The sequence below is a fragment of the Sander lucioperca genome, chromosome 4 (genome assembly GCF_008315115.2).
Source record: "Sander lucioperca isolate FBNREF2018 chromosome 4, SLUC_FBN_1.2, whole genome shotgun sequence".
Lineage (NCBI taxonomy): Eukaryota > Metazoa > Chordata > Actinopteri > Perciformes > Percidae > Sander > Sander lucioperca.
This window is the reverse complement of record NC_050176.1, coordinates 29,802,123-29,815,275: the sequence shown is the minus strand read 5'-3', so window position 1 is coordinate 29,815,275 and position 13,153 is coordinate 29,802,123. Positions and strand designations below refer to the sequence as shown.

The following is a 13,153-nucleotide window of genomic DNA, read 5'->3' as shown; positions in this document are numbered from 1 at the left end:
CCTTTGTTCCAAATTCCAATTTCTCTGTTCTGGTAAAAGTTTCTGGCTCCCTCCAAACCGATACAAACATTCATTCATTCATTCATATATATCAGAAGTAATGTGAAATGATGGTCTCGGGCTGTGTATAATATATCTTCAGCATGCTAATGCATTGTTAAAAGCAGTTCAGAAGATAATGTATAAATATATGTTGCAGTCTATTTCTCTTTTAATGATCTTATGCTCCCAATTATGTTTTTAGCCATTTAGCAGTGCAGCTCTAAGGAGGCAATGCCAGTTGGTCCAACATTTGGTCCAGAATGAAATATTTAAATACTTATTGGATCGATTGCTATAACGTTTACAGATTTCCAAATTCCCAGACAATGTCTCCTGACTGCAAGTTGACATTTTTGGTTTTGAGTGAAATAATCAGATGGATTGCCATTAAATTTGTAACAACTAAATTGTAATATTACATACATTGTAATAACTTTAGTGATCCCCTGACTTTTCATCTAGCACCATTATCAGATTTTGTTTTATGACCAAACATCTGCAAAACTGATGATATTCCCATCAGCTTCTGCAGGGAATGTTTTTGTGTTTAGTGCTAAACATAAAATGTTAGCATGCTAACATACTAAACTAAGATGAACACAGGAAACATTACCTGCTGAAGATAACCATGTTAACATTGTCATTGTGAGCATTGCTGACATTAGCATTTGTACAGCTTCACAGAGCCGCATGGCTGTAGAGTCTAATTCATGTTATTTTGTGTGTATATTTTTAGTCAATGAGGCCTACTGAAATTCCAGGACACCAGTGTTGCTCTTACTGTCCCTGTAGAGTCTACAGGGACAGTATATTACAAAATATTGTGTCATATCATGGTGCACTTAGTCTGGATCGACGACAATTCATTTACCGAATAACTGCTGGAACATTCGTCACCGCCTGATCTTCCGCCGGACATCCCTTGCCTAGCAAAACTCTGTTGGTTTCAGGAAACATCAATAAACTTCAAGCTAGCAAGCTTCGCTAAAAAAGGGAAAGTTGTGAAGAAAATTTGGATCGTGCAACAGTCAGGCCTGTTTGGTTCTTTCTGGGAATGATTATAAAGATTTACAAAGAATATGTTTAAAGTACACACGGCGATACACTGGTAAGAGAAAATTACATTTAACCTCTTAAGAAACGCTTGAATTTTCAAGCTTTTTGGTCTAAACGTCATACCCAAATTAAAAGTGGTACAGCTCCCATATACTTTGACACTCAGGGATGTGCCTGATATCATTGGAAAGGAAACACTCAAGTTTTTGTTACAAGTGTCAGGGTGATTCTAGGCCTTACTGACACAGAGTTACAGAGGCTAGAATGGAGGGTTTTTATTTCCGTCCAAGTCATACATCTGTAAAATGATTAAAATACACTGCTGTAAACACATCTAGTGAGATACAGACAACACAATGCCATAGCCACATGTCTCAGCTTACTACAGAAATAATCCAGAAGCCAAAAGACTCAAAAATGGATTTTATATGAATTTTTTTCTACACATATGTCTGTGCGTTTTTCTGATTTCCATTTAAAAAGTGCAAAGAAAAAAGCCAATAAAGTACAAAATAAAACACTTCTCACATACACAAACACACCCCCATCAATCATACACATACTTGAAACAACTATATACAAAAATATATAGAAATAAGTCATTAATTGCTCAAATCATAAATTGCACAGGATGTGATATGCTTATAGGAGGCCCTGTTTTTGCTTTGACACAGCTCCAGCCATTACAGGGTTAAAATTTCACTGGCAAATTTGGTGTCTATCGACTTGTCTGCTCATTGGCTAAAAATGTAGACGGGTCTTATAGCATTTAAATCTAACTGGTCCGAGCAAATGTCGATCGTTTGCACGTGGGCTCACATCGCGTCGAGGAGTCTTCAGCTTCCCATTGGTGTATCACAGGCAAACCTTTACCGATTGGCTTATACCAAAGGCCTGTACTACGAAGCGAGATTTGGCGTTAACGAGCTAACTTCAGGTTCAACCCAGGGTTTTCTGTACTACGAAGGTGGATTAGATGTTATCGGGTTCAATCGCCATGGTAACTTATGCTGAACGCCTAACCTGGTCGGGAGCAGGTTATGTTGGAGATTAGAGATCAACCGGTGTAAAAGCACCGCCTACTGACCAATCAGTACTCGACTGATAACGGCGTCACCGTTCTTAGAAGATCAGCTGGAGCTCGGTGGGTGGAGAGAGAGAGGTGCGCTCATAAAAGTTAAAACATTTAGAGACCGACAACCCCGTTAACATTCCCTGATGGGTATATTTATGAAAGATATAGGGAATTACATATAGGCTATTTGTCGGCTTCTTCAGCCGTGTGTTGCCAATACGCACATCGGTTAGAATTATGTTTTGATATTTTTTTATTTTCTCTCACAGCTTACCACTGGTGGGGTTGCAACTGAAATAAAAGGCTAAAGCAACGACAGTTCATGGAAAGCAAAAGTGTAATTATGCCTGACTGATGGGAAAGTGACCAGTGTAGTCTAATGTAGGCTATTATTGTGGGTGTACTGCACTGTATATTGGCCAGAATCTGCCTTTGGGGGAGGAGGGGGACATATCATAGTGGGGGGGCCTGGGTGTCCTCCCCCAGGGAAGTTTTAAGCATCAGCGACTTCATTTCAATCAGGAGAGACTTCGTTGCAGATATGCAAACATTTATTACTAACAATTAAAGTGCCCATATTATGAAAAAATCACTTTTTCTGGGATTTGGGGTGTTATGTTGTGTCTCTGGTGCTTCCACACACATACAAACTTTGAAAAAAATCCATCCATGCTGTTTAGAGTGAGATATGGTTTCTGAATGTGTCCTGTCTTCAGTCTCTGGGTGAGCTGTTCAAAATCGGCACGGCTTGTGACGTCACAAGCCGAAACGAGCAGGCTAACCGCAACCATTAGCTCGTAGCATGCTAACGCTAATGCTAACGCTAGCATGCTACCTCGTTCTCAATAGCAAATCACTGCTACAACACACACAAGTTCACCATAATCTACAAAAGAACTACTTACATGTGCGCCCTCATTTAGAAGTCTCCCAGCTAATCCTGCCTTGTAACTGACCGAAGTTGTAGAAACAGCCTTTCTTTTACTGTCTATGGAGCTAGCAAGCTGATATGATCTACATCTGAGCTACTGCACATGTGCAGTGCAATCAAAGATAGTACAGAAGAAGAAGAAGAAAAGAGGTCTCACTCTGTAGCTAAAACAGAGACCAGCTGAAAAGAGGATCTGCAGCAGTGAGAGAGAGCACTGCAGTACAACAAAAATATGGTGTTTTTTGAAAATTAAACCATGTAAACCTATTCTGGTACAACCTTAAAATACAATATGAACCTGAAAATGAGCATAATATGGCTGCTTTAACCAAACAAGTACAAACAATTATTTGGAGATTAGACTCCATTGTAAAGGGGATCTATACCACTAATGTTTAGGAAAACCAAACATATCCCCCAATGGAATCTAGACACTGGCGGTGGTGGTGAGAAAATCCGAGATTTAAAATGGGCCGTCAGCCGGGAGAAGACCGATACACCGTCGACAATGCCTGGAGGTAGAAGGGGAGGAGGCGGGTCGCATTCGTCTGAAAATACAACTGACAGAAACGGGAGAGAGAAGATATTTAAAACAAGGTAGTCATGCTGTGATTGGATAGAACATACATGCCCGATTCTAATTGGTATACAGAACCGAAACACCCACTGCCCAGCTGATCAGTTAAAGAGAATAGAGACAACGTATTAGAAGTCTCCCTGACAGAATTTACGCTGAGCTACATTTCCTGCATTCCGATACACTTTTATGCACCAATTTACGGTAAAAAAAATACCTTAGAAAAAAGCACGGATGACAATTCAAAATTTATCAAAAATATAATAGAAAGTATGTTACGTGTCACTGGGCATTTTTAAGTGGGTATATAGACATCCTGGAGCTTACTATCACGTAGACTACACCACTGGAAGTGATATTGATAGGATAAGCGTTGTGATTTACGCAAAACAGCGTCGGCTTTTTATGCCAGCTTTCCTTCCCGCATTTTGCCTGTAAAACCGTGTCTGTGTTCTTCATATTTATGTAGAATTATAGTTTGCTCTTCTTATGTAAAATATGCGGCTCTGGTAGATGTTTGCGATTGGTCGTGGTGCGCAAACACCGCCTCTTTTATGTGAACTAGATTGGAAAAACCTGGGTTGACTGAACTAGTTGATAACCAGCGTCGTGATACAGCTTATGCGGGACCACGGTTGTTAGGTTAGGTGAAGCCGGGTAACTGAAAGAAATCCAGGACATGTTGATCTTGCTTCGTAGTACGGGCCGCAGGTGTCTATTGAAACCTGAGAACTCAGAGAATACAGTGACGCCCACATCGAGTTGCTAGGACACTCAGGAGAGAAGCGAGGACGCAATACAAGTGCGGAAATGAAAAACAGTTCAGCGATTTTCCGTTGTGATTCGGCCAGAAACGTCAAGATTGTGAGGCGAACAGCTCGTTTTGGATATAATGGCTTAGATATTCCATTTCCTTGGACTCTTGGGGATTGAAGAAAAGAAAGTTTTGGGAAAAAAATCCCCGCAGTGACTAAAGGGTTAAGGAAAAAGGTGTGCCGTCCCCGGTACAGTGAACCTTAAGAGGTTTTAACCATGTATCCAGCTAATTTAAATAGCGCATGTTGCTGTATTGTGTAAACAGTTAACTCAATTTAATATTGTATTTGGCGTTTACTTTTGCGGGGTGCAAATGTTCCAACCAAACAAGTTCCTTTCCAAGACCAATTTGCAGAGCCACCATCACTGCGTCCACAGCTTAGCTGGACGCACAAGACGATTGTGATTGGTTTAAAAAAATGCAAAGAACCCAGGCCATTTTCTTCTCCTATCCAGGAGTGTATGTGTGGAGGGGCCAGACCTTAAGCGAGAATTATACTGAACGCATCCAAGCTGGTGCGCGCCATCATGACGTCAAAATTATGTCATATCCTGCCGGCACGTCCGATTTATGGCACGCGCCCAGCTGTCGCACACGGCTATTTTTTTCACCAGCGCGCGACAAAGCGGAAACGGGAGGCCTGAACGAGTTCGCCGACAACCGGATGCCAGGACTCTCACAGTGACTGCAAGTCTCTCTTGTAAACTTACTAGGTTAAAATGAGTTTTTTTATGGTGAATGGAAGGTTTGATTTGACGAAGTAGGTCATCCAATCAAATCGAAGCATTGACGGCAATGCTGCTGCCAGTTCTGCCGTTGTTTACTTTTTTCTTCTTCTTCTAGTCCGTAGAAAGAGCAACGTCTGTAGCCTTTGCTCATTAGCGTCACCGCTGTGTGCACTAGACACGCTGACGTAATGACGTCATCGCGTCCTTACGTTCGCGGCGCAGTCGTGTCTCTAGTGGCCGATTCTGGGAGCGCATCTCGCGGACGTAATGACGTTAGCGCGTCCTTACGTTCGCACTGCGACCGTGTCTCTAGCGGCCAATTCTGGGAGCGCATCTCGCGGACGTAATGACGTTAGCGCGTCCTTACGTTCGCACTGCGACCGTGTCTCTAGCGGCCGATTCTGGGAGCACATCTCGCGGACGTAATGACGTTAGCGCGTCCTTACGTTCGCACTGTGACCATGTCTCTACCAGTTTTAGGAATAAAACTGAATGAGTCTATCCATCGCTGTCCCTCTTTTAAAAAAGGGTTTTAATATAGCCAAACCTCATCTGAAAACAGCTGCCAGTAGTATTATAGGAGATGTAGTGACTAATGTCAGGAATGCCGTTGCATCCAGACAGCAGGGAAAAGGTCTCATGGTGTACAGACGCCGAGCATTAAAAAGAACCCCCTCAGGATGTGGGCGTAACCAACCTGTGAACAAAAAGAATAAAAACACAAGCAAAAAACGAAGGGTCGTCAAAAAGAAGACAGCTGTCCGAAGACGCAGAGCACCGAACCGACGCTCTTTGTTCCTGACAAAAGACATATTTTAGATTAATTTTAAGGAATTAATCATGGCATACATTCATAATCAGTCCGAAGAGTGTGTGAAGACAGAACTCGACTTGTTCACGGTACCTTTCACGCAAACATCTATCGAAAAATCAACATTTGTAGAAATACCTCCAATGTCAGCTCTAACAGACCATGGTCCTATAGAATTTTTCATTTCGGCTAGTGGAGAGGATTATCTAGACCTTAACGATTCGTACTTGTACACGCGTGTATGGATTACAAATCCTGATGGCACGTCGTTGGCTAATGCAGCTGATGTAGGTTTTATAAACTATCCTGGATGCAGTCTTTTTTCGCAAGTAGATATAATGTTGGGTGATAGACTGATCACCCAGTCTTCAAATACGTACCCCTACCGTGGAATTATAGAATGTTTGCTTAACTATGGAAAGGACACATTGGACACACAATTTAGCACAGGGCTATTTTGTAAGGACACAGGTGGTAAAATGGATGAGACTTCTATCAATGGCGATAATTTGGGGCTAGAGCAAAGGGGCTCCTACACATCTGAAAGCCATATTGTGGAATTAATATCACCAGTACACGCCGATTTGTTTTTTCAAGAAAAACTTTTGCTAAATGGTGTCGACATGTCTCTGAAATTTATCCGTTCAAAAGACGACTTTGTATTAATGACCCCGGGAAATGTTCAATTCACAGTGAAAATAATGTCTGCTAGTCTATTTGTCAAGAAAATATCAGTGGCGCCAACTGTTAGACTAGCTCATAGTCAAGCCCTGCAGCATACTAATGCAAAGTATGCTATTGACCGTGTAGCCATAAAAACATTCTCCATACCTACAGGCACACGTGTTTGCAACCAAGAAAATCTATTCATAGGACAGATACCTAAATTCGTAGTCATAGCTTTTGTAGATAATGAAGCATATACAGGATCATATGCCCGTAATCCATTTAATTTTGGAAACTATAATACAGAGTTCATCAGTCTTTATGCAGATGGACAGCCTCACCCAGCCCGCCCTTTTCAGCCCCTTTTTCAAAGAGGCCAATATGTACGAGAATATTATCAGATGGTGGAATCAACAGGGCGCCATTTAAAAGACCGGTCGCTGGCCATAACACGATCCGATTTTGGAGCTGGATATACACTCTTTTGTTTCAATTTGGAACCTGATGGTGGGGGGTCAGGAAACGTTTCACTGATTAAGAACGATAACGTTCGATTGGAAGTACGCTTCAGAAACCCACTTCCACGGACGGTGACCCTTATCTGCTATTCTGTTTTTGATTCTGTAATCGAAATATCTAACCGAAGGCAAGTTCTATTGGATCACTACTAAAGATGAATACATCATTTAATGCTACAGGTTACATTCAAACACTGTCTTTTCACATCCTTGAATAAAGAAAATACCCCTCAATAGAAAAAAAATAATAAAAAAATAGGTTAAAAAAGGAAAATATAAAATTAAATGTAAACACATTCCTTTAATGTTACAGGTTACATTCAACAGTCTTTTCACATCCATGAATAAAGAAAATATCGCTGTCCCTCTTTTAAAAAAGGGTTTTAATATAGCCAAACCTCATCTGAAAACAGCTGCCAGTAGTATTATAGGAGATGTAGTGACTAATGTCAGGAATGCCGTTGCATCCAGACAGCAGGGAAAAGGTCTCATGGTGTACAGACGCCGAGCATTAAAAAGAACCCCCTCAGGATAATCGAAATATCTAACCGAAGGCAAGTTCTATTGGATCACTACTAAAGATGAATACAATAGAACTCACTAGCGTGCAAAGATAATATGCAAAGAATGACTAGAGACACAAATTTCTTAGGAGTATTGCCTTGTGATCATCTCCCAAAAAACGTCGTTTGTAAATTACCTGCTATGTTAGTTGTAAATACACAACCCAGTAACATGCCTGGTGAACACTGGCTGGGTATTTACATTACCAAGAACAAGCATGGTTTGTTCTTTGATAGCTTTGGACACCCGCCTAGCTTTTTTCCTCAAGAAATCAGCCATTTCCTCTTAAAAAACTGTGTGGAGATGTACCATTCAGCAATCCAAGTGCAAAATAATTATTCTACAACCTGTGGTCAGCACTGCATTTTCTTTTCATATTCAGAAAAAAATTCCTTATACAAAAGTATTGAACATGTATGGCACTAATCTTGTATGCAACGACACGATGGTTAGTCATTTTGTTAGCAGAATACATCCCAATGTGTGTCACGATCAGAAATTTAAATGCGTACAATGTTCATGCGCTACCTATAGGTAAAAAGTATTGTGTAATGATGTTTTCCAATAAAGAATGCAGAATATATTAATCTTACAATGTCTTATTTGTTTTATTTATTTTTATTTTTTTAAAGAGCCATACAGAAAAATGCATTCATCAGATAAAATTAAAACACATTCATTTAATGCTACAGGTTACATTCAAACACTGTCTTTTCACATCCTTGAATAAAGAAAATACCCCTCAATAGAAAAAAAATAATAAAAAAATAGGTTAAAAAAGGAAAATATAAAATTAAATGTAAACACATTCCTTTAATGTTACAGGTTACATTCAACACTGTCTTTTCACATCCTTGAATAAAGAAAATACCCCTCAATAGAAAAAATAATAAAAATAGGTTAAAAAAAGGAAAATATAAAATTAAATGTATACACATTCCTTTAATGTTACAGGTTACATTCAACACTGTCTTTTCACATCCTTGAATAAAGAAAATACCCCTCAATAGAAAAAAAAACCCTCAATAGAAAAAATAATAATAAGAAATAGGTTAAAAAAGGAAAATATAAAATGAGTGTAATACTAGAAAATATAAAAATAGATTAAAAACTAGCCCAACGAGTCATAGTAATGGGTGATGTAATACTAAAGGGTCTAGGAGCACTAGTTACTTGTAAATCAGAAGGTGTGCTCGGCGTAAATGTAGGGGCAAGCCTTATTGCTCTAGGAGTGCGAGGGGAGCGTAAATCAGTCCTAGGTGATTGTGTATTAGTTTCAGCCTGTGCCCCTGTTTTAAATGCCTCAATAGAACGACGTACCATTGTGTTTGGGATTACGGATAGCGGCACATTTAAGCTAGCTAACGTTTTTAAAAATAGGGTCCATCCTTTTGGTCTTGAACGTTCTGAAACATTATTATGGGTTGTGACACTTTTCAGTAGGTCATAAAGGTGGCTGCCTGACACATTCTTATTTTCAACTATTTCCCCTTGACTTGTCCATGATATCTGGTCATTGTGATGGGATAATGAAGCCATTATGTATTCCGCATTTCTTTTGTTTCTTGTAGGCATGTTTCAACACTTCTGTCTTTAACATATCTTCTTCTTGATCTTTTGAATCATCTTTTGAATCATCCTTTGAATCAACTTGGGGCATTGATAATGTAATCACACTTTTCTCACGTTCGCCCTGTTTCACCATGGCTAGGTATCTCTGCAGAATACTTGAATATTTTTTAGCTTTTTCATATACATCGATGTCAGGCTGTTTCAATATATCACTCATGGCTCGATCCAATTCACTTTGTACAGACTGTCGCAGAGATACATTTGAGGAGTCAGATGTTTGAGGCTGCTGTAATGCCGCTAATTGATTTTGAGGAACCAAAAACATTTTCTGAGTGTGCTCCATTTCAATTCCTGTTGATAAGACTTGCTATGAACGGGATTGCGGCCCCCAGTAGAGGCAGTAGAAACCCTCCTGTTTGATTGATTGTCTTTTTTTTTTTAAATGTTTGATTTTTTTATCAGCTATCAGTCTAATAACTTTCTTCTTCTTCTTTAACAGCTTGTACTGAATATTAGATAGTGGTATGTTACCTCTTAACACATTCAAAGCAATTTCACACAGTGCATTAATAAATTCTGGACTAGCGTTGCTCACAATGACACCTCTGGCTCTGGGCGATGCCTTATGTAGCATGTCTAACATTATAAAATTTCGTTCCATTCGTTTTGACATTATTACACCTTTTTTCTTGGAATGTATACAACCTGCTGCGGGGATATCAGAGCGGTTCTGAGTCTTAAAATATCGGGGGTTGTGGATTTATAATCTATCAACAGATAGCCGTATGCTGAACTAGTGGCATCGTTAAAAGCTTCTAAAAAATATTTAGTATTTCCGGGAAACATTTGTCGTGCCAGTAAGCTTATCTGATGCTGATCTCTAGCATTTTTGAAAAGAATCATATAGTTTGTGTTCAAACTGATTGTACGACTCACTTTACCTTGAATAAACAGATTCTGCACTAAGTATACACAGCTAATATTTCTGTGATGGACATACTGCGTGAAAATCTTTTGAACTTCCAAATTATCACAGGCTTGATTCATTAAATCATCTATAATGAGCAAATTATTCTTAGCGGTAGGCAGTAATGTTTCGTCGCAGAACGATTCGGGGAGCCCTTCCACAAAATTTATATTCACTGTTTTAAGCATTTTATCATATATGGACTGCCAGCATGAATAGATGTATACAATGTTATCTATTTTTTGTGAAATAACAGATGCCCTGTTTTCAATAATGTCTTTGACAAAATATGTTTTTCCACAATTAGAGGGGCCGCTAATAACGATGCTGAAAGGGTGTTGTAGCCTACCATCAAATCCTGCAACATGCCTATTGTTATTACTAGTAGCCATAAGGGACAGTTGTATAGTCGGGGAGAACTCGTCGTTTGTTGTAAACAACTTGTACTTTCCGTGTCAGTGTGTCGTTTTTGAGATGAAACTGTTTGTTGTTGCGTTTTATTGTGAATGCATTCGTGGTCAGCTGGTTAGGAGGCTGCTGATTGGTCACAAAGGATTGAACAAGACCAATTAAAGATTCATGTGTAACCACTTTGGCGTTTGCGGCATTAAGGGTTACACCCTTGCATTTAACCTGTGTATGGCCTTGTGCCGTCCTATAAGCGTAGCATTTAGGACCCCCCGAAACAAACTCTGTTATATAGTCAATCCGGTACCCTTTCTCTATGGCTTTTTGTAATTCAAACGACACCCACACGCCCGACAGCTGGCGCTCTTGGTCACTATGCACACAATGTGTTGTCTGATTCATCTGAACGGCACACGCTGCACATAAAGGAAACATCAGTTTACCGTTACAGTGATAGGGGAGTACGGGGTGATACAGTCCTCTGGGGGGCACAACCGTACATTTCACAATACCGAAGTATGTGTTTATGTCATCAAAATCCTTGTGTATTATTTGGGGGTGCCCTATTGGATAATCTCTTTTGGCTTAAACAGTTGGGTACAGACTTGTAAAATCATAGTATCTGATTTTTTGATAATTTTCTACCTTGTGATACAACTTCATAGCATTTGTTCGGCCTCCAAAGAGGGCTTCTCGAGGATTGAGACGCACAGGCTTTTCATATGTTAACATGAACTCCTTAACGTCTGGGTTATTGGCCACAGCCTTCCGCCAATCACATCACCACTGTATTGAAATGTCAGAACACGTCTTGTTTTGCCTAATGTAAGCACCCTCGTATGTCAGAGCAACAGCATCTTTGGGTATGAACAACGTCTTAAATACTCCCATACAGGAGGAGGCCAATGTCGCATATGCAAACGGATCTAGGCCAGTGCACTCATGGAAGGCCTCTCTGTATATTTTGCATGCTTTAAGCAAAACCGTCACATCGTTAACACAATAGTTGAGCAGCTCTTTTCGAAAGTCAAAGGGTGTGTCGCTGACCGTAACGTACCACTCCATGAACGTTTTCTTAGACTCGTCAGTCATAGCGTCATAACCATATAGAGCTGGTTGAGGATACGGCCCAATATAATTCTCATTCTCTCGTGTGTTGAAGGCATGGGGGAAAAATCCCTTGAGCAGATCTGAGAACCCCATGGCTGCTGGTGTTTTAGATAGAGCCATAGGAATAAAACTGAATGAGTCTATCCATCGCTGATCGTAAGTAGAATCGTTCATCAGTAGTATTGTTTCGTAGCAGTTTTTCCTGCCATCCATATCCATAATGCATACGAAATTCGCTTCATGGCGACCGTCATGATATCGTGTCTCGAAATCGTAAAAGAGATACTTATCACTAATTTCTTCGCGTTTGAGGGGCTGGATAAAGCACTCGTGCATTGTGGCACCTAAAGGCACTCTACAATGCAGACATTTTGGGATTCTACAGACGTGTGGTTTTTTAGCCGTCCGGTATGTCATGTGACAGTCCTCACAATATTTGATTCGGTCGCAGGGTATGAGTCGGTGTTTCATATCGGGTTTTTTTTGATTTTCGAAGCACTGTTGAGATTTGCATATGCGCCTACAGTCTGCGCATTTAATAGTTTGATTAGGTATACAAGCAGAGTAACATACATTACAAAGCAAACTACACCTGTGGTCCAGGGCATTCTCGTAGGACTTGTAACAACCATCGCAGACGTACGAAGCACCGAAAAAAGACGTTTTATTTACAATGAGATAATAATGCTCATCATGCAAATACAGCCAGGCTGTTTTCACATTTGGTTCGTCGTGCGTTTTGATCTGTGTTTTTTTACAACCGGCACCATGATGGAATATTACAATTTTCATTTTCAAATGTTTCTGAAATCTGTCAACATCAGAGAACGAAACCTTATGTGTATTTTCAAATCCCAATTCCCCATGTAGCTGCTTTGCATGATTTATCTTTTCACTTGGTGACAACCTGCTGTTGACATAATGTGCCAGACAGAGAGCAAAGCAGAGATTGTCATTGCCTTCGTTATTCTTGGGATTGTATAAAGCATTGCCTTTTACTGACAATATTTGATCGTAACCAACGCTTCCTAGTTTTCAACGGCGCCCAGGATTCCCACCCGACATATTACGAGCTATTGTCACAATTAATTCTAAAGCGTCATCGGTCAGTGAATTATCGTTTGCATAGCTTGAGAGACCTGCTCCAGAAATGTATCTGTGTTATAGCCATCACTTGAGTTCAACATTGTTTGAATAGGGACGTCTACGGCCGGACCCCTTAACTCAACATTTAAAACACTATCCTGTGTTGCATTGTCCAAAGCCCTCTCTATTAAACCTGTTAGGGTGCTATACACCCTGTCAGGCACA

At 40.1% G+C, this 13,153-nt stretch overlaps 1 long non-coding RNA gene across 1 annotated transcript; it reads right to left on the bottom strand.

The window, feature by feature from the left end:
* Positions 1–619: 619 nt before the first annotated feature.
* Positions 620–12,008, bottom strand: LOC116034391. Its single transcript, XR_004101070.2, has 3 exons — positions 11,517–12,008; positions 2,115–2,116; positions 620–630 (listed from the first exon to the last, which is right to left on the bottom strand). It is a non-coding gene; the product is annotated as an uncharacterized LOC116034391 (long non-coding RNA).
* Positions 12,009–13,153: the final 1,145 nt, after the last annotated feature.